Source organism: Procambarus clarkii, chromosome 63 (genome assembly GCF_040958095.1).
Source record: "Procambarus clarkii isolate CNS0578487 chromosome 63, FALCON_Pclarkii_2.0, whole genome shotgun sequence".
NCBI classification, from domain to species: Eukaryota; Metazoa; Arthropoda; class Malacostraca; order Decapoda; family Cambaridae; genus Procambarus; species Procambarus clarkii.
Genome location: NC_091212.1, coordinates 3,152,888 through 3,173,673, shown reverse-complemented (window position 1 = coordinate 3,173,673; position 20,786 = coordinate 3,152,888). Strand labels below are relative to the sequence as shown.

Genomic DNA, 20,786 nt, shown 5'->3' with positions numbered 1-20,786 from the left:
CATGCTACTCTCACAAACACCTCTCTTTCTATGCTACTCTTACCAACACCTCTCCTTCCATGCTACTCTCATTAGCACCTCTCATTCCACGCTACTCTCACCAGCACCTCTCCTTTTATGCTACTCTCACCAGCACCTCTCCTTCCATGCTACTCTCGCAAGCACCTCTCCTTCTATGCTACTCTCACCAACACCTCTCCTTCCATGCTACTCTCACCAGCACCTCTTCTTCCATGTTACTCTAACAGCACCTCTCCTTCCATGTTTTTCTCACCAACACCTCTCCTTCCATGTTACTCTCACCAGCACCTCTCCTTTCATGCTACTCTCACCAACAGCTCTCCTTAGATGCTACTCTCACCAGCACCTCTCCTTCCATGTTACTCTCACCAACACCTCTCCTTAGATGCTACTCTCACCAGCACCTCTCCTTCCTTGCTACTCTCATAAACACCTCTCCTTCCATGTTACTCTCACCAACACCTCTCCTTCCATGCTACTCTGGCCAGCACCTCTCTTTCCATGTTACTCTCACCAGCACCTCTCCTTCCATTCTTCTCTCACCAGCACGTCTCCTTCCATGCTACTCTCACCAACACCTTTCCTTCCATGCTACTCTCACCAGCACCTCTCCATCCATGCTACTCTCACCAGCACTTCTTTATCCATGTTACTCTCACCAACACCTCTCCTTCCAAGCAACTCTCACCAGCACCTCTCCATCCATGCTACTCTCACCAACACCTTTCCTTTCATGCTACTCTCACCAACACCTCTCCATCCATGCTACTCTCGCCAGCACCTCTCCTTCCATGCTACTTTCACTAGCACCTCTCTTTCCATGCTACTCTCACCAACACCTCTCCTTCCATGCTGCTCTCACCAGCACCTCACCTTCGATGCTACTCTCACTAGCACCTCTCTTTCCATGCTACGCTCACCACCACCTCTCCTTCCATGCTACTCTCACCAGCACCTCTCTATTCATGCTACTCTCACCAGCCCCTCTCCTTCCATGCAACTCTCACAAACACCTCTCCTTCCATGCTACTCTCACCAACACCTCTCCTTCCATGCTGCTCTCACCAGGACCTCACCTTCGATGCTACTCTCACTAGCACCTCTCCTTCCATGCTACTCTCACCACCAACTCTCCTTCCATGCTACTCTCACCAGCAACTCTCCTTTCATGCTACTCTTACCAACAGCTCTCCTTAGATGCTACTCTCACCAGCACCTCTCCTTCCATTTTACTCTCACCAACACCTCTCCTTCCATGTTACTCTCACCAGCACCTCTCCTTTGGTGCTACTCTCACCAGTACCTGTCCTTCCATGTTACTCTCACCAGCACCTCTCCTTCCATGCTACTCTCACCAGCACCTCTCCTTCCATACTACTCTCACCAGCACCTCTTCTTCCATGCTACTCTCACCAGTACCTCTCCATCCATGCAACTCTCACCAGCACCTCTCTATCCATGTTACTCTCACCAACTCCTCTCCTTCCTAGCTACTCTCACTAGCACCTCTCCTTCCATGCTACTCTCACCAACACCTTTCCTTTCATGCTAATCTCACCAGCACCTCTCCATCCATGCTACTCTCGCCAGCACATCTCCTTCCATGCTACTCTCACCAGCACCTCTCTTTCCATGATACTCTCACCAGCACCTCTCCTTCCATGGTACTCTCACCAACACCTCTCCTTCCATACTGCTCTCACCAGAACCTCACCTTCGATGGTACTCTCACTAGCACCTCTCCTTCCATGCTACTCTCACCACCACCTCTCCTTCCATGCTACTCTCACCAGCACCTCTCTATCCATGCTATTCTCATCAGCACCTCTCCTTCCATGCTACTCTCACAAACACCTCTCCTTCCAGGCTACTCTCACCCGCATCTCACCTTCCATGCTACTCTCACTAGCACCTCTCCTTCCATGCTACTGTCGCCAGCACCTCTCCTTCCATGCTACTCTGACCAACACCTCTCATTAGATGCTACTTTCACCAGCACCTCTCTTTCTATGCTACTCTCACCAGCACCTCTCCTTACATGCTACTCTCACCAACTTCTCTCCTTTTATGCTACTCTTACCAACATCTCTCTTTCCATGATACTCTCACCAGCACCTCTCCTTCCATGCTACTCTAAACAACATCTCTCCTTCCATGCTACTCTCGCCAGCACCTCTCCTTCCTTGCTACTCTCACTAACACCTCTCCTTCCATGCTACTCTCACCAGCACCTCTCCTTCCATTCTACTCTCACCAACATTTCTCCTTCCATGCTACTCTCACCAGCACCTCTCCTTCCATGTTAATCTCACCAGCTCCTCTCCTTCCATGCTACTCTCACCAGCACCTCTTCATCCATGCTACTCTCGCAAGCACCTCTCCTTCTATGCTAATCTCACTAACACCTCTCCTTCCATGCTACTCTCACCAGCACCTCTTCTTCCATGTTACTCTAACCAGCACCTCTCCTTCCATGTTACTCTCACCAACACCTCTCCTTCCATGCTACTCTCACCAGCACCTCTCCTTTCATGCTACTCTCACCAACAGCTCTCCTTAGATGCTACTCTCGCCAGCACCTCTCCTTCCATGTTACTCTCACCAACACCTCTCCTTCCATGCTACTCTCAGCAGCACCTCTCCTTTGGTGCTACTCTCACCAGTACCTCTCCTTCCATGTTACTCTCACCAGCACCTCTCCTTCCATGCTACTCTCACCAGCACCTCTTCTTCCATACTACTCTCACCAACACCTCTTCTTCCATGCTACTCTCACCAGCACCTTTCCATCCTTGGAACTCTCACCAGCACCTCTCTATCAATGTTACACTCACAAACACCTCTCCTTCCAAGCTACTCTCACCAGCACCTCACCTTCGATGCTACTCTCATTAGCACCTCTCCTTCCATGCTACTCTCACCAGCACCTCTCCTTCCATACTACTCTCACCAGCACCTCTCCTTCCATATTACTCTCACAAACACCTCTCCTTCCAGGCTACTCTCACCAGCACCTCACCTTCTATGCTACTCTCAATAGCACCTCTCCTTCTATGCTACTCTCGCCAGCACCTCTCCTTCCATGCTACTCTAACCAACACCTCTCCTAAGGTGCTACTCTCACCAGCACCTCTCCTTCCATGCTACTCTCACCAACACCTCTCATTAGGTTCTACTCTCACCAGCACCTTTCCTTTCATGCTACTCTCACCCACACCTCTCCTTCCATGCTACTCTCACCAGCACCTCTCCTTCCATGCTACTCTCACTGACACCTCTCCTTCCATGTTACTCTCACCAGCACCTCTCCTTCTATGCTACTCTCACCCACACCTCTCCTTCCATGCTACTCTCACCAGCACCTCTCCTTCCATGCTACTCTCACCGACACCTCTCCTTCCATGTTACTCTCACCAGCACCTCTCCTTCCAAGCTACTGTCACCAGCACCTCTCCTTCCATGCTACTCTCACCAGCACCTCTCCTTTCATGCTACTCTTACAAACACCTCTCATTATATGCTACTCTCACCCGCACCTCTCCTTCCATGCTACTCTCACCAGCACCTCTCCTTCCATGCTACTCTCACCAGCACTTCTCTTTCCATGCTACTCTCACCAACAACTCTGCTTCCATGCTACTCTCACCAGCTCCTCTCTTTCCATGCTACTCTCACCAACATCTCTCTTTCCATGCTACTCTTACCAACACCTCTCCTTCTATGCTACTCTCACCAGCACCTCTCCTTCCATGCTACTAACACCAACATCTCTCCTTCCATGCTACTAACACCAACATCTCTCTTTCCATGCTACTCTCACCAGCACCTCTCCTTCCTTGCTACTCTCACAAACACCTCTCCTTTCATGCTACTCTCATCAGCACCTCTCCTTCCATGCTACTCTCACCAACACCTCTCCTTCCATGCTACTATCACCAACACCTCTCCTTCCATGCTACTCTCACCAGCACCTCTCCTTCCATGCTACTCTCACCAACATCTCTCTTTCCATGCTACTCTAACCAACTCCTCTCCTTCCATTCTACTCTCACCAACATCTCTCATTCCATGCTACTCCCACCAGCACCTCTCCTTCCATGCTACTCTCGCAGGCACCTCTTCTTCCATGCTACTCTCACCAGCACCTCTCCTTCCATGCTACTCTCACCGACACCTCTCCTTCCATGTTACTCTCACCAGCACCTCTCCTTCCAAGCTACTGTCACCAGCACCTCTCCTTCCATGCTACTCTCACCAGCACCTCTCCTTTCATGCTACTCTTACAAACACCTCTCATTATATGCTACTCTCACCCGCACCTCTCCTTCCATGCTACTCTCACCAGCACCTCTCCTTCCATGCTACTCTCACCAGCACTTCTCTTTCCATGCTACTCTCACCAACAACTCTGCTTCCATGCTACTCTCACCAGCTCCTCTCTTTCCATGCTACTCTCACCAACATCTCTCTTTCCATGCTACTCTTACCAACACCTCTCCTTCTATGCTACTCTCACCAGCACCTCTCCTTCCATGCTACTAACACCAACATCTCTCCTTCCATGCTACTAACACCAACATCTCTCTTTCCATGCTACTCTCACCAGCACCTCTCCTTCCTTGCTACTCTCACAAACACCTCTCCTTTCATGCTACTCTCATCAGCACCTCTCCTTCCATGCTACTCTCACCAACACCTCTCCTTCCATGCTACTATCACCAACACCTCTCCTTCCATGCTACTCTCACCAGCACCTCTCCTTCCATGCTACTCTCACCAACATCTCTCTTTCCATGCTACTCTAACCAACTCCTCTCCTTCCATTCTACTCTCACCAACATCTCTCATTCCATGCTACTCCCACCAGCACCTCTCCTTCCATGCTACTCTCGCAGGCACCTCTCCTTCCATGCTACTCTCACCAGCACCTCTCCTTCCATGCTACTCTCACCCACACCTCTCCTTCCATGTTACTCTCACCAGCACCTCTCCTTCCAAGCTACTCTCACCAGCACCTCTCTTTCCATGCTACTCTCACCAGCACCTCTCCTTCCACGCTACTCTCACCAGCACCTCTCCTTCCATGCTACTATCACCAACATCTCTCTTTCCATGCTACACTCACCAGCACCTCTCCTTCTATGCTACTCTCACAAACACCTCTCCTTAGGTGCTACTCTCACCAGCAAATCTGCTTCCATGCTACTCTCACCCGCACCTCTCCTTCCATGCTACTCTCACCAGCACCTCTCCTTCTATGCTACTCTCACCCACACCTCTCCTTCTATGCTACTCTCACCCACACCTCTCCTTCCATGCTACTCTCACCAGCACCTCTCCTTCCATGCTACCCTCACCAGCACCTCTCCTTCCATGCTACTCTCACCAACACCTCTCCTTCCATGCTACTCTCACCAACATCTCTCTCTTTCCATGCTACTCTTGTTAGGGCCCTATTGGGTCGCAACTGGGGTTCTTCTCTGTTGTTATTAGAGTTTGGGTATCTGGCCCCAAGTTAGTAGTGGCTTTCAAGGGGTGTGTTCCATAACGCAAGTAAATTAAAGTGGAAGGGATACAAATACACTAAATTAAATATATATTTCTACCACCACCATTAAATAAATATATCACAGTCACACGCGGAGGCTATAACTACACTTATGTACAATAACTCGTCTTCCTCTGAAGTCTCAGGAATGTTCCACGGTGCTCAAGATGAGTAGCCCTGAATCTCTTCTTGTGGCCTCACGATGAATCCTTAGATTCTCTAGGCGAATCTACCCTGGCCACAGGCCAGCCAAATCACAGTCCCACTGGGTGCACCGTCCTGGAGGCCTTCATCCACAAATCCAGCCTGTAGCTGGCAGGTTCCAATCAGCTCCGCTGCGTAGGCCACTCCACGACCGATACTAGGGTTGCGAGCCCTAGGCAGGAGCCTCGTGTCATCCCGCTGATCAGTCTCCTCTATATAGCACCACAGTGGCTAGTCTCTTCCACCAGTCAACCCCCGGGTACGACGATTCCTCAACTCTGCCACGTCACAGGCAGGCTAACACTCTCAGCAGTGTTCATCCGGGAGCAACTCACAGCTTCTTCAGCAAACACGTGGAGAGACTTTGGCTGCCTTGGATAGACTGCACCACCGTCCTGTACAGCAGTCCCAGGTCGACTCTGTAATCAAACACGTCATCAGTACTAGTTACACTCTATGGCACCTCACTTACCGGCTTAGACACAAACGCCCACATATCCACTCCATAGATGGCATTGCTGTCTAAATGCCACCTCACCAGAGGTCAGCAGCGGCTACGTTACTAGCTGATTAAGACGGGAAACCAGCCCCTGTGGCCGGTATATCCCGCCCTCGCTAGATGGCGTCGTCCATTTGGAGGGGGTTTCGGGAGCTGACTCACAGATGGCGTTGTCGTCACTGCTCCGTGCTCGAACGCTGGACTCGGGTCCGTAACAACTCTCACCAGCACCTCTCCTTCCATGTTACTCTCACCAACACCTCTCCTTAGATGCTAATCTCACCAGCACCTCTCCTTCCATGCTACTCTCACCAGCACCCCTCCTTCCATGCTACTCTCACCAGCTCCTCTCCTTCCACGATACTTTCACCAACACCTCTCCTTAGATGCTACTCTCACCAGCACCTCTCCTTCCATGCTACTCTCACCAGCACCTCTCCTTCCATGCTACTCTCACCAACACCTCTCCTTCCATGCTACTCTCACCAGCTCCTCTCCTTCCATGTTACTCTAACCAACATCTCTCCTTCCATGCTACTCTCACCAACACCTCTCCTTCCATGCTACTCTCACCAGCTCCTCTCCTTCCACGATACTCTCACCAACACCCCACATTCCATGCTACTCTCACCAGCACTTCTTCCATGCTACTCTCACCAGCACCTCTCCTTCCATGTAACTCTCACCAGCACCTCTCCTTTCATTCTACTGTCACCAGCACGTCTCCTTCCATGCTACTCTCACCAACACCTTTCCTTCCATGCTACTCTCACCAGCACCTCTCCATCCATGCTACTCTCACCAGCACCTCTCCATCCATGTTACTCTCACCAACACCTCTCATTCGAAGCTACTCTCACCAGCACCTCTCCTTCCATGCTACTCTCACCAACACCTTTCCTTTCATGCTACTCTCACCAGCACCTCTCTATCCATTCTACTCTCGCCAGCACCTCTGCTTCCATGCTACTCTCACCAGCACCTCTCTTTCCATGCTATTTTCACCAGCCCCTCTCCTTCCATGCTACTCTCACCAACACCTCTCCTTCCATGTTGCTCTCACCAGCACCTCACCTTCGATGCTACTCTCACTAGCACCTCTCCTTCCATGCAATTCTCACCAGCACCTCTCCTTCCATGCTACTTTCACCAACACCTCTCCTTCCATGCTACTCTCACCAGCTCCTCTCCTTCTATGTTACTCTAACCAACACCTCTTTTTCCTTGCAACTCTCACCAACACCTCTCCTTCCATGCTACTCTCAACAGCTCCTCTCCTTCCACGATACTGTCACCAACACCTCAACACCTCACCTTCCATGCTACTCTCACCAGCACTTCTCCTTCCATGCTACTCTCACCAACACCTCTCCTTCCATGCTACTCTCACCAGCACCTCTCTATCCATGCTACTCTCACCAGCACCTCTACTTCCATGCTACTCTCACAAACACCTCTCCTTCCAGGCTACTCTCACCAGAACCTCACCTTCCATGCTACTCTCACTAGCACCTCTCCTTCCATGCTACTCTCGCCAGCACCTCTCCTTACATGCTACTCTCACCAGCACCTCTCCTTCCATGCTACTCTCACCAACACTCCCATTAGGTGCTACTCTCACCAGCACCTCTCCTTCTATGCTACTCTCACCTGCATCTCTCCTTCCATGCTACTCTCACCAACACCTCTCCTTCTATGCTACTCTTACCAACACCTCTCCTTCCATGCTACTCTCACCAGCACCTCTCTTTCCACGCTGCTCTCACCAGCACCTCTCTTTCTATGCTACTCTCACCAGCACGTCTCCTTCCATGCTACTCTCACCAACACCTTTCCTTCAATGCTACTCTCACCAGCAACTCTCCATCCATGCTACTCTCACCAGCACTTCTCTATCCATGTTACTCTCACCAACACCTCTCCTTCCAAGTTACTCTCACCAGCACCTCTCCTTCCATGCTACTCTCACCAACACCTTTCCTTTCATGCTACTCTCACCAGCACCTCTCCTCCCATGCTGCTCTCAACAGCACCTCACCTTCGATGCTACTCTCACTAGCACTTCTCCCTCCATACTACTCTCACCACCACCTTTCCTTCCATGCTACTCTCACCAGCACCTCTCTATCCATGCTACTCTCACCAGCACCTCTCCTTCCATGCTACTCTCACAAACACCTCTCCTTCCAGGCTACTCTCACCAGCACCTCACTTTCCATGCTACTCTCACTAGCACCTCTCCTTCCATGCTACTCTCGCCAGCACCTCTCCTTCCATGCTACTCTAACCAACACCTCTCCTTAGGTGCTACTCTCACCAGCACCTCTCCTTCCATGTTACTCTCACCAACACCTCTCATTAGGTGCTACTCTCACCAGCACCTCTCATTCTATGCTACTCTCACCAGCACCTCTCCTTCCATGCTACTCTCACAAACACCTCTCTTTCTATGCTACTCTTACCAACACCTCTCCTTCCATGCTACTCTCATTAGCACCTCTCATTCCACGCTACTCTCACCAGCACCTCTCCTTTTATGCTACTCTCACCAGCACCTCTCCTTCCATGCTACTCTCGCAAGCACCTCTCCTTCTATGCTACTCTCACCAACACCTCTCCTTCCATGCTACTCTCACCAGAACCTCTTCTTCCATGTTACTCTAACAGCACCTCTCCTTCCATGTTTCTCTCACCAACACCTCTCCTTCCATGTTACTCTCACCAGCACCTCTCCTTTCATGCTACTCTCACCAACAGCTCTCCTTAGATGCTACTCTCACCAGCACCTCTCCTTCCATGTTACTCTCACCAACACCTCTCCTTAGATGCTACTCTCACCAGCACCTCTCCTTCCTTGCTACTCTCATAAACACCTCTCCTTCCATGTTACTATCACCAACACCTCTCCTTCCATGCTACTCTGGCCAGCACCTCTCTTTCCATGTTACTCTCACCAGCACCTCTCCTTCCTTTCTTCTCTCACCAGCACGTCTCCTTCCATGCTACTCTCACCAACACCTTTCCTTCCATGCTACTCTCACCAGCACCTCTCCATCCATGCTACTCTCACCAGCACTTCTCTATCCATGTTACTCTCACCAACACCTCTCCTTCCAAGCTACTCTCACCAGCACCTCTCCATCCATGCTACTCTCACCAACACCTTTCCTTTCATGCTACTCTCACCAGCACCTCTCCATCCATGCTACTCTCGCCAGCACCTCTCCTTCCATGCTACTTTCACTAGCACCTCTCTTTCCATGCTACTCTCACCAACACCTCTCCTTCCATGCTGCTCTCACCAGCACCTCACCTTCGATGCTACTCTCACTAGCACCTCTCTTTCCATGCTACGCTCACCACCACCTCTCCTTCCATGCTACTCTCACCAGCACCTCTCTATTCATGCTACTCTCACCAGCCCCTCTCCTTCCATGCAACTCTCACAAACACCTCTCCTTCCATGCTACTCTCACCAACACCTCTCCTTCCATGCTGCTCTCACCAGGACCTCACCTTCGATGCTACTCTCACTAGCACCTCTCCTTCCATGCTACTCTCACCAGCAACTCTCCTTTCATGCTACTCTTACCAACAGCTCTCCTTAGATGCTACTCTCACCAGCACCTCTCCTTCCATTTTACTCTCACCAACACCTCTCCTTCCATGTTACTCTCACCAGCACCTCTCCTTTGGTGCTACTCTCACCAGTACCTGTCCTTCCATGTTACTCTCACCAGCACCTCTCCTTCCATGCTACTCTCACCAGCACCTCTCCTTCCATACTACTCTCACCAGCACCTCTTCTTCCATGCTACTCTCACCAGTGCCTCTCCATCCATGCAACTCTCACCAGCACCTCTCTATCCATGTTACTCTCACCAACTCCTCTCCTTCCTAGCTACTCTCACTAGCACCTCTCCTTCCATGCTACTCTCACCAACACCTTTCCTTTCATGCTAATCTCACCAGCACCTCTCCATCCATGCTACTCTCGCCAGCACCTCTCCTTCCATGCTACTCTCACCAGCACCTCTCTTTCCATGATACTCTCACCAGCACCTCTCCTTCCATGGTACTCTCACCAACACCTCTCCTTCCATACTGCTCTCACCAGAACCTCACCTTCGATGGTACTCTCACTAGCACCTCTCCTTCCATGCTACTCTCACCACCACCTCTCCTTCCATGCTACTCTCACCAGCACCTCTCTATCCATGCTATTCTCATCAGCACCTCTCCTTCCATGCTACTCTCACAAACACCTCTCCTTCCAGGCTACTCTCACCCGCATCTCACCTTCCATGCTACTCTCACTAGCACCTCTCCTTCCATGCTACTGTCGCCAGCACCTCTCCTTCCATGCTACTCTGACCAACACCTCTCATTAGATGCTACTTTCACCAACACCTCTCTTTCTATGCTACTCTCACCAGCACCTCTCCTTACATGCTACTCTCACCAACTTCTCTCCTTTTATGCTACTCTTACCAACATCTCTCTTTCCATGATACTCTCACCAGCACCTCTCCTTCCATGCTACTCTAAACAACATCTCTCCTTCCATGCTACTCTCGCCAGCACCTCTCCTTCCTTGCTACTCTCACTAACACCTCTCCTTCCATGCTACTCTCACCAGCACCTCTCCTTCCATTCTACTCTCACCAACATTTCTCCTTCCATGCTACTCTCACCAGCACCTCTCCTTCCATGTTAATCTCACCAGCTCCTCTCCTTCCATGCTACTCTCACCAGCACCTCTTCATCCATGCTACTCTCGCAAGCACCTCTCCTTCTATGCTACTCTCACTAACACCTCTCCTTCCATGCTACTCTCACCAGCACCTCTTCTTCCATGTTACTCTAACCAGCACCTCTCCTTCCATGTTACTCTCACCAACACCTCTCCTTCCATGCTACTCTCACCAGCACCTCTCCTTTCATGCTACTCTCACCAACAGCTCTCCTTAGATGCTACTCTCGCCAGCACCTCTCCTTCCATGTTACTCTCACCAACACCTCTCCTTCCATGCTACTCTCAGCAGCACCTCTCCTTTGGTGCTACTCTCACCAGTACCTCTCCTTCCATGTTACTCTCACCAACACCTCTCCTTCCATGCTACTCTCACCAGCACCTCTTCTTCCATACTACTCTCACCAACACCTCTTCTTCCATGCTACTCTCACCAGCACCTTTCCATCCTTGGTACTCTCACCAGCACCTCTCTATCCATGTTACACTCACAAACACCTCTCCTTCCAAGCTACTCTCACCAGCACCTCACCTTCGATGCTACTCTCATTAGCACCTCTCCTTCCATGCTACTCTCACCAGCACCTCTCCTTCCATACTACTCTCACCAGCACCTCTCCTTCCATATTACTCTCACAAACACCTCTCCTTCCAGGCTACTCTCACCAGCACCTCACCTTCTATGCTACTCTCAATAGCACCTCTCCTTCTATGCTACTCTCGCCAGCACCTCTCCTTCCATGCTACTCTAACCAACACCTCTCCTTAGGTGCTACTCTCACCAGCACCTCTCCTTCCATGCTACTCTCACCAACACCTCTCATTAGGTTCTACTCTCACCAGCACCTTTCCTTTCATGCTAATCTCACCAGCACCTCTCCTTCCATGCTACTCTCGCCAGCACCTCTCTTTCCATGCTACTCTCACCAGCACCTCTTTCCATGATACTCTCACCACCACCTCTCCTTCCATGCTACTCTCACCAACTCCTCTCCTTCCATGCTGCTCTCACCAGCACCTCACCTTCGATGCTACTCTCACTAGCACTTCTCCTTCCATGCTACTCTCACCACCACCTCTCCTTCCATGCTACTCTCACCAGCACCTCTCTTTCCATGCTATTCTCATCAGCACCTCTCCTTCCATGCTACTCTCACAAACACCTCTCCTTCCAGGCTACTCTCACCCGCATCTCACCTTCCATGCTACTCTCATTAGCACCTCTCCTTCCATGCTACTCTCGCCAGCACCTCTCCTTCCATGCTACTCTGACCAACACCTCTCATTAGATGCTACTTTCACCAGCACCTCTCTTTCTATGCTACTCTCACCAGCACCTCTCCTTACATGCTACTCTCACCAACACCTCTCCTTTTATGCTACTCTTACCAACACCTCTCCTTCCATGCTACTCTCACCAGCACCTCTCTTTCCACGCTACTCTCACCACCACCTCTCCTTCTATGCTACTCTCACCAGCACCTCTCCTACCATGCTACTCTCACCAACACCTCTTCTTTTATGCTACTCTTACCAACACCTCTCCTTCCATGCTACTCTCACCAGCACCTCTCTTTCCACGCTACTCTCACCACCACCTCTCCTTCTATGCTACTCTCACCAGCACCTCTCCTTCCATGCTACTCTCATCACCACCTCTCCTTCCATGTTACTCTCACCTGCACCTCTCCTTCCATGCTACTTTCACCAACATCTCTCTTTCCATGGTACACTAACCAACATCTCTCTTTCCATGCTACTCTCACCAGCACCTCTCCTTCCATGCTACTCTCAACAACATCTCTCCTTCCATGCTACTCTCGCCAGCACCTCTCCTTCCTTGCTACTCTCACTAACACCTCTCCTTCCATGCTACTCTCACCAGCACCTCTCCTTCCATTCTACTCTCACCAACATTTCTCCTTCCATGCTACTCTCACCAGCACCTCTCCTTTCATGCTACTCTCACCAACAGCTCTCCTTAGATGCTACTCTCGCCAGCACCTCTCCTTCCATGTTACTCTCACCAACACCTCTCCTTCCATGCTACTCTCAGCAGCACCTCTCCTTTGGTGCTACTCTCACCAGTACCTCTCCTTCCATGTTACTCTCACCAGCACCTCTCCTTCCATGCTACTCTCACCAGCATCTCTCCTTCCATACTACTCTCACCAACACCTCTTCTTCCATGCTACTCTCACCAGCACCTCTCCATCCTTGGTACTCTCACCAGCACCTCTCTATCCATGTTACACTCACAAACACCTCTCCTTCCAAGCTACTCTCACCAGCACCTCACCTTCGATGCTACTCTCATTAGCACCTCTCCTTCCATGCTACTCTCACCAGCACCTCACCTTCGATGCTACTCTCACTAGCACCTCTCTTTCTATGCTACTCTCACCAGCACCTCTCCTTCCAGGCTACTCTCACCAGCACCTCACCAAAACACCTCACCAAAACACCTAAACACTAGATCACCAAACATAGCACCACAGCCCACTAGAACAACCAAACACAGCACCACAGCCCACTAGACCAACCAAACACAGCACCACATCCCACTAGAACAATCAAACACAGCACCACAGCCCACTAGAACAACCAAACACAGCACCACAACCCACCAGAACAACTAAACACTGCACCACAGCCCACTATAACAACCAAACACAGCACCACCTCCCACTAGAACAACCAAACCCAGCACCACAGCCCACTAGAACAACCAAACCCAGCACCACAACCCACTAGAACAACCAAACCCAGCACCACAACCCACTAGAACAACCAAACACAGCACCACAGCCCACTAAAACAACCAAACACAACACCACAACCAACTAGAACAACCAAACACAGCACAACAACCTACTAGAACAACCAAACACAGTACCACAGCCCACTAGAACAACCAAACCCAGCACCACAACCCACTAGAACAACCAAACACAGCACCACAACCCACTAGAACAACCAAACACAGCACCACAGCCCACTAGAACAACCAAACCCAGCACCACAACCCACTAGAACAACCAAACACAGCACCACAGCCCACTAAAACAACCAAACACAACACCACAACCAACTAGAACAACCAAACACAGCACAACAACCTACTAGAACAACCAAACACAGTACCACAGCCCACTAGAACAACCAAACCCAGCACCACAACCCACTAGAACAACCAAACACAGCACCACAACCCACTAGAACAACCAAACACAGCACCACAGCCCACTAGATCAACCAAACCCAGCACCACAACCCACTAGAACAACCAAACACAGCACCACAGCCCACTAAAACAACCAAACACAACACCACAACCAACTAGAACAACCAAACACAGCACAACAACCTACTAGAACAACCAAACACAGTACCACAGCCCACTAGAACAACCAAACACAGCACAACAACTCACTAGAACAACCAAACACAGCACCACAACCCACTAGTTGTGTAAACAAGTTATTACAAAACGCGTTCAAGTATCGCGTCAGACTAGAAATAAAAATTAATTTTGGAGAATTGATTTTTCAGTTACCATCAACAGTGAAAAGAAACATAAGAAATATTGAGAAAATTCGTGTTAGAATTAATCTTACTTTTCCGGTCATATTTATTAATATATGTCTAAAGGAAAGACTGCTACCAAAGTATATTAATATTAATATTAATATATATATATATATATATATATATATATATATATATATATATATATATATATATATATATATATATATATATATATATATATATATATATTTTAAAACCTAGAAGGGGTACCACCTCTGGTGCAAATGTAGGGACCCATAGCCTCAGAGAAGAAAATAAAGAGTACTCAGAGAAGACCTTTTGGATCCTCACTGAACACTTTGATATTTTCTTCTCCTACCACCCCTATTCTTTTGTTAAGTGTGTATATTTATCTAACTTTATTTGAAAATGTCATTACACAAAAAAAGTTACAATATTGATTACATACAGGGTACAAGGCTGCTTGTCATAAGTTGAATAGCTCCTCCAGCTCCTCAGATGGCGGGCACGAACCATGGATGCAGTGAGCATTTCCTCTCTGGATTGCCACACTAAGGCGCTGAAAAAGAAAACTGGCAGCTCTGGGGTCTCTAGTTGTTTCGATTAGCTTAGACCCCAACTCCTTTAAAAAGCTAGCAGCACTTTTACCCCAGGCACCAAGCGTCTCTGAGGCAATGGGGACAAAATTGTAGTGGTGCTCAAGGTCTCTGTATTTACGTGACTTGGCCGCTTCCCGGTGATTGGCAGCTCCTCCTGCTTGTGTAGCACTGAAGTCAACATAGGTATTGGCTAAAGTTGAAACGCAAGTGTAGTCCCACACCAACTGTCTACTAATTATTAACTACTAACTACTAACTAACTGTTAATTATATATATATATATATATATATATATATATGTCGTACCTAATAGCCAGAACGCACTTCTCAGCCTACTATTCAAGGCCCGATTTGCCTAATAAGCCAAGTTTTCACGAATTAATGTTTTTTCGTCTACCTAACCTACCTAACCTAACCTAACCTAGCTTTTTTTGGCTACCTAACCTAACCTTACCTATAAATATAGGTTAGGTTAGGTTAGGTAGGGTTGGTTAGGTTCGGTCATATATCTACGTTAATTTTAACTCCAATAAAAAAAAATTGACCTCATACATAGAGAAGAGGGTTGCTTTATCATTTCATAAGAAAAAAATTATAGTAAATATATTAATTCAGGAAAACTTGGCTTATTAGGCAAATCGGGCCTTGAATAGTAGGCTGACAAGTGAGTTCTGGCTACTAGGTACGACATATATATATATATATATATATATATATATATGTCGTACCTAGTAGCCAGAACGCACTTCTCAGCCTACTATGCAAGGCCCGATTTGCCTAATAAGCCAAGTTTTCCTGAATTAATATATTTTTTCAAAATTTTTTCTTATGAAAGGATAAAGCTACCCATTTCATTATGTATAAGGTCAATTTTTTTTTATTGCAGTTAAAATTAACATAGATATATGACCAAACCTAACCAACCCTACCTAACCTAACCTAATCTATCTTTATAGGTTAGGTTAGGTTAGGTAGCCGAAAAAGTTAGGTTAGGTTAGGTTAGGTAGGTTAGGTCGTCGAAAAACGATTAATTCAGGAAAACTTGGCTTATTAGGCAAATCGGGCCATGCAAAGTAGGCAGAGAAGTGCGTTCTGGCTACTAGGTACGACATATATATATATATATATATATATATATATATATATATATATATATGTCGTACCTAGTAGCCAGAACGCACTTCTCAGCCTACTATGCAAGCCCCGATTTGCCTAATAAGCCAAGTTTTCATGAATTAATTGTTTTTCGACTACCTAACGTACCTAACCTAACCTAACCTAACTTTTTCGGCTACATAACCAAACCTAACCTATAAAGATAGGTTAGGTTAGGTTAGGTTGGGTTGGTTAGGTTCGGTCATATATCTACGTTAATTTTAACTCCAATAAAAAAAAATTGACCTCATACATAATGAAATGGGTAGCTTTATCATTTCATAAGAAAAAACTAGAGAAAATATAATAATTCAGGAAAACTTGGCTTATTAGGCAAATCGGGCCTTGCATAGTAGGCCAAAAAGTGCGTTCTGGCTACTAGGTACGACATATATATATATATATATATATATATATATATATATATATATATATATATATATGTCGTACCTAGTAGCCAGAACTCACTTCTCAGCCTACTATGCAAGGCCCGATTTGCCTAATAAGCCAAGTTTTCATGAATTAATGTTTTTTCGTCTACCTAACCTACCTAACCTACCTAACCTAACCTAACCTAGCTTTTTTTGGCTACCTAACCTAACCTTACCTATATATATAGGTTAGGTTAGGTTAGGTAGGGTTGGTTAGGTTCGGTCATATATCTAACGTTAATTTTAACTCCAATAAAAAAAATTGACCTCATACATAGTGAAAAGGGTAGCTTTATCATTTCATAAGAAAAAAATTATAGTAAATATATTAATTTAGGAAAACTTGGCTTATTAGGCAAATCGGGCCTTGAATAGTAGGCTGAGAAGTGAGTTCTGGCTACTAGGTACGACATATATATATATATATATATATATATATATATATATATATATATATATATATATATATATATATATATATATATATATATATATATATATATATATATATATTTATATATATATTTATATATATATTTATATATATATTTATATATATATATATATATATATATATATATATATATATATATATATATATATGTCGTACCTAGTAGCCAGAACGCACTTCTCAGCCTACTATGCAAGGCCCCATTTGCCTAATAAGCCAAGTTTTCATGAATTAATTGTTTTTCGACTACCTAACCTACCTAACCTAACCTAACCTAACTTTTTCGGCTACCTAACCCAACCTAACCTATAAAGATAGGTTAGGTTAGGTTAGGTAGGGTTGGTTAGGTTCGGTCATATATCTACGTTAATTTTATCTCCAATAAAAAAAATTGACATCATACATAATGAAATGGATAGCTTCATCACTTCATAAGAAAAAAATTAGAGAAAATATATTAATTCATGAAAACTTGGCTTATTATTCAAATCGGGCCTTGCATAGTAGGCTGAGAAGTGAGTTCTGGCTACTAGGTACGACATATATATATATATATATATATATATATATATATATATATATATATATATATATATATATATATATATATATATATATATATATATATATAACTGTGCTTGGGGACCCACCACCCTTAATTACCAAATTAATCCAAATTAATCAACAAAAATCTGAAATTACAACCATCACACAGAAATAACCTGCACACGTAAATAACATCACATGAAACAAGAAGGTATGACAGGATGTGCAGAATACCCCCGTTGAAAAGCAGAGGTGCAACAGGAACTTCTGAGAGAAGCACACATGTGCAGTATGTGCAGTACCACACCCAGGCTGTGGTACTGCACATACTGCACAAGGATGGATTGATAAATTAATATATGGACTACTGACTTTAAACACAAGTTTGTTGATTTTATTAAAAAAATATATCATATATGTTACATAAATACTTAGGAATTTTTTCTTAGAAATTATATTGTTCTGTAAAGGAAGTAAGATTGATGGGAGTCAACTCTGACTTAATTACATAAAGTTTATTGATTTTATTACAAAAATAAATCTTATGGGTTCGAGTCACTTCTGGGGTGTGAGTTTTCAGTTGCATATTGTCCTGGGGACCATTCAGGCTTGTTCGCATTTGTGTTCCTCACGTGTGCCCCAAAGAATGAGGTGATTTGGTAAAATGCTATGCCCAAGATTACTATCCGAGTGCCGGCGGTGGGGTGGTTCAAATAGCCTCGGCTATCACCTCATTATGTCCGGTCGTGATGGTCAAGTGGATTAAGGCGTCTTGTACATACCAGTTGCGTTGCTTCTGGGAGTATGGGTTCGAGTCACTTCTGGGGTGTGAGTTTTCAGTTGCATATTGTCCTGGGGACCATTCAGGCTTGTTCGCATTTGTGTTCCTCACGTGTGCCCCAAAGAATGAGGTGATTTGGTAAAATGCTATGCCCAAGATTACTTTCCGAGTGCCGGCGGTGGGGTGGTTCAAATAGCCTCGGCTATCACCTCATTATGTCCGGTCGTGATGGTCAAGTGGATTAAGGCGTCTTGTACATACCAGTTGCGTTGCTTCTGGGAGTATGGGTTCGAGTCACTTCTGGGGTGTGAGTTTTCAGTTGCATATTGTCCTGGGGACCATTCAGGCTTGTTCGCATTTGTGTTCCTCACGTGTGCCCCAAAGAATGAGGTGATTTGGTAAAATGCTATGCCCAAGATTACTATCCGAGTGCCGGCGGTGGGGTGGTTCAAATAGCCTCGGCTATCACCTCATTATGTCCGGTCGTGATGGTCAAGTGGATTAAGGCGTCTTGTACATACCAGTTGCGTTGCTTCTGGGAGTATGGGTTCGAGTCACTTCTGGGGTGTGAGTTTTCAGTTGCATATTGTCCTGGGGACCATTCAGGCTTGTTCGCATTTGTGTTCCTCACGTGTGCCCCAAAGAATGAGGTGATTTGGTAAAATGCTATGCCCAAGATTACTATCCAAGTGCCGGCGGTGGGGTGGTTCAAATAGCCTCGGCTATCACCTCATTATGTCCGGTCGTGATGGTCAAGTGGATTAAGGCGTCTTGTACATACCAGTTGCGTTGCTTCTGGGAGTATGGGTTCGAGTCACTTCTGGGGTGTGAGTTTTCAGTTGCATATTGTCCTGGGGACCATTCAGGCTTGTTCGCATTTGTGTTCCTCACGTGTGCCCCAAAGAATGAGGTGATTTGGTAAAATGCTATGCCCAAGATTACTATCCGAGTGCCGGCGGTGGGGTGGCTCAAATAGCCTCGGCTATCACCTCATTATGTCCGGTCGTGATGGTCAAGTGGATTAAGGCGTCTTGTACATACCAGTTGCGTTGCTTCTGGGAGTATGGGTTCGAGTCACTTCTGGGGTGTGAGTTTTCAGTTGCATATTGTCCTGGGGACCATTCAGGCTTGTTCGCATTTGTGTTCCTCACGTGAGCCCCAAAGAATGAGGTGATTTGGTAAAATGCTATGCCCAAGATTACTATCCGAGTGCCGGCGGTGGGGTGGTTCAAATAGCCTCGGCTATCACCTCATTATGTCCGGTCGTGATGGTCAAGTGGATTAAGGCGTCTTGTACATACCAGTTGCGTTGCTTCTGGGAGTATGGGTTCGAGTCACTTCTGGGGTGTGAGTTTTCAGTTGCATATTGTCCTGGGGACCATTCAGGCTTGTTCGCATATATATATATATATATATATATATATATATATATATATATATATATATATATATATATATGTATATAATTATATAAATATAGTATATATAAAATATATAATAAATAATGAAAAAAACCTAAGCTGATGGGTTATATAAAAGTGATATAGACCAACAGAAATATAGCATCTTACTCAATATGGCTTCAGACCCCAAAAATCACCATTTATATGGTGCATGTAGCTCTTGACAAACGTTGAGTACTCTATGTTTTACTTGTTGACTTGCCTGTGGGTTAAAAAAAACCTAACTACTTGTTATAATATATATATTAACTCTGTAAACTGTAAGACATCATGACTGTCTTTTCCCAATGGTGTAGTGGGTTAAGACACTCGCCTGGCGTTTCGCGAGCACTTTGTCCTGGGTTTGTATCCTGGCCTTGGAAGATTTACTGGGCATCAACCCTTAACTATGCCCCCCCCCCCTGTTTACCCAACAGTAAAATGGGTACCTGGTTGTTAATGGATTTGGTGGGGTCATATTCTGGGGAACATAGGATTAACGACTTGCTTGAAACACTATGTGTGCTAGTGGCTGTACAAGAATGTAAAAAGTCTTGTATATATAAATAAAAATATAAAATCTATGTACAGTTTACAAAGTCTGTACACATAATATTTACCTTTGTTTTTAAGCTCTCTATATGGTTAAGGTGATTAGTCACATCATTTTCAGCAGCAAAGACACTCTCTGAATAATATGATTCCCTCAATCCTCTGAAAGAAACACAATGACAGTATTTACATAATTTACATTGATTTGTTTTCAATTTTGATGATTGTGTAAATATATATTACTTAATGTTG

General features: G+C 46.3%; 1 protein-coding gene and 1 long non-coding RNA gene across 2 annotated transcripts in view; both read right to left on the bottom strand.

Moving 5' to 3' along the window:
* Nucleotides 1-20,786, bottom strand: part of LOC123748311 (uncharacterized) — a 314,236-nt gene that overhangs the window by 113,243 nt on the left and 180,207 nt on the right. The gene's annotated exons all lie outside the window — the stretch shown is intronic.
* LOC138354427 (uncharacterized) lies at nucleotides 5,605-20,687 on the bottom strand. The gene is made up of 2 exons (XR_011223557.1): nucleotides 20,603-20,687; nucleotides 5,605-6,192 (listed from the first exon to the last, which is right to left on the bottom strand). It is a non-coding gene; the product is annotated as an uncharacterized lncRNA (long non-coding RNA).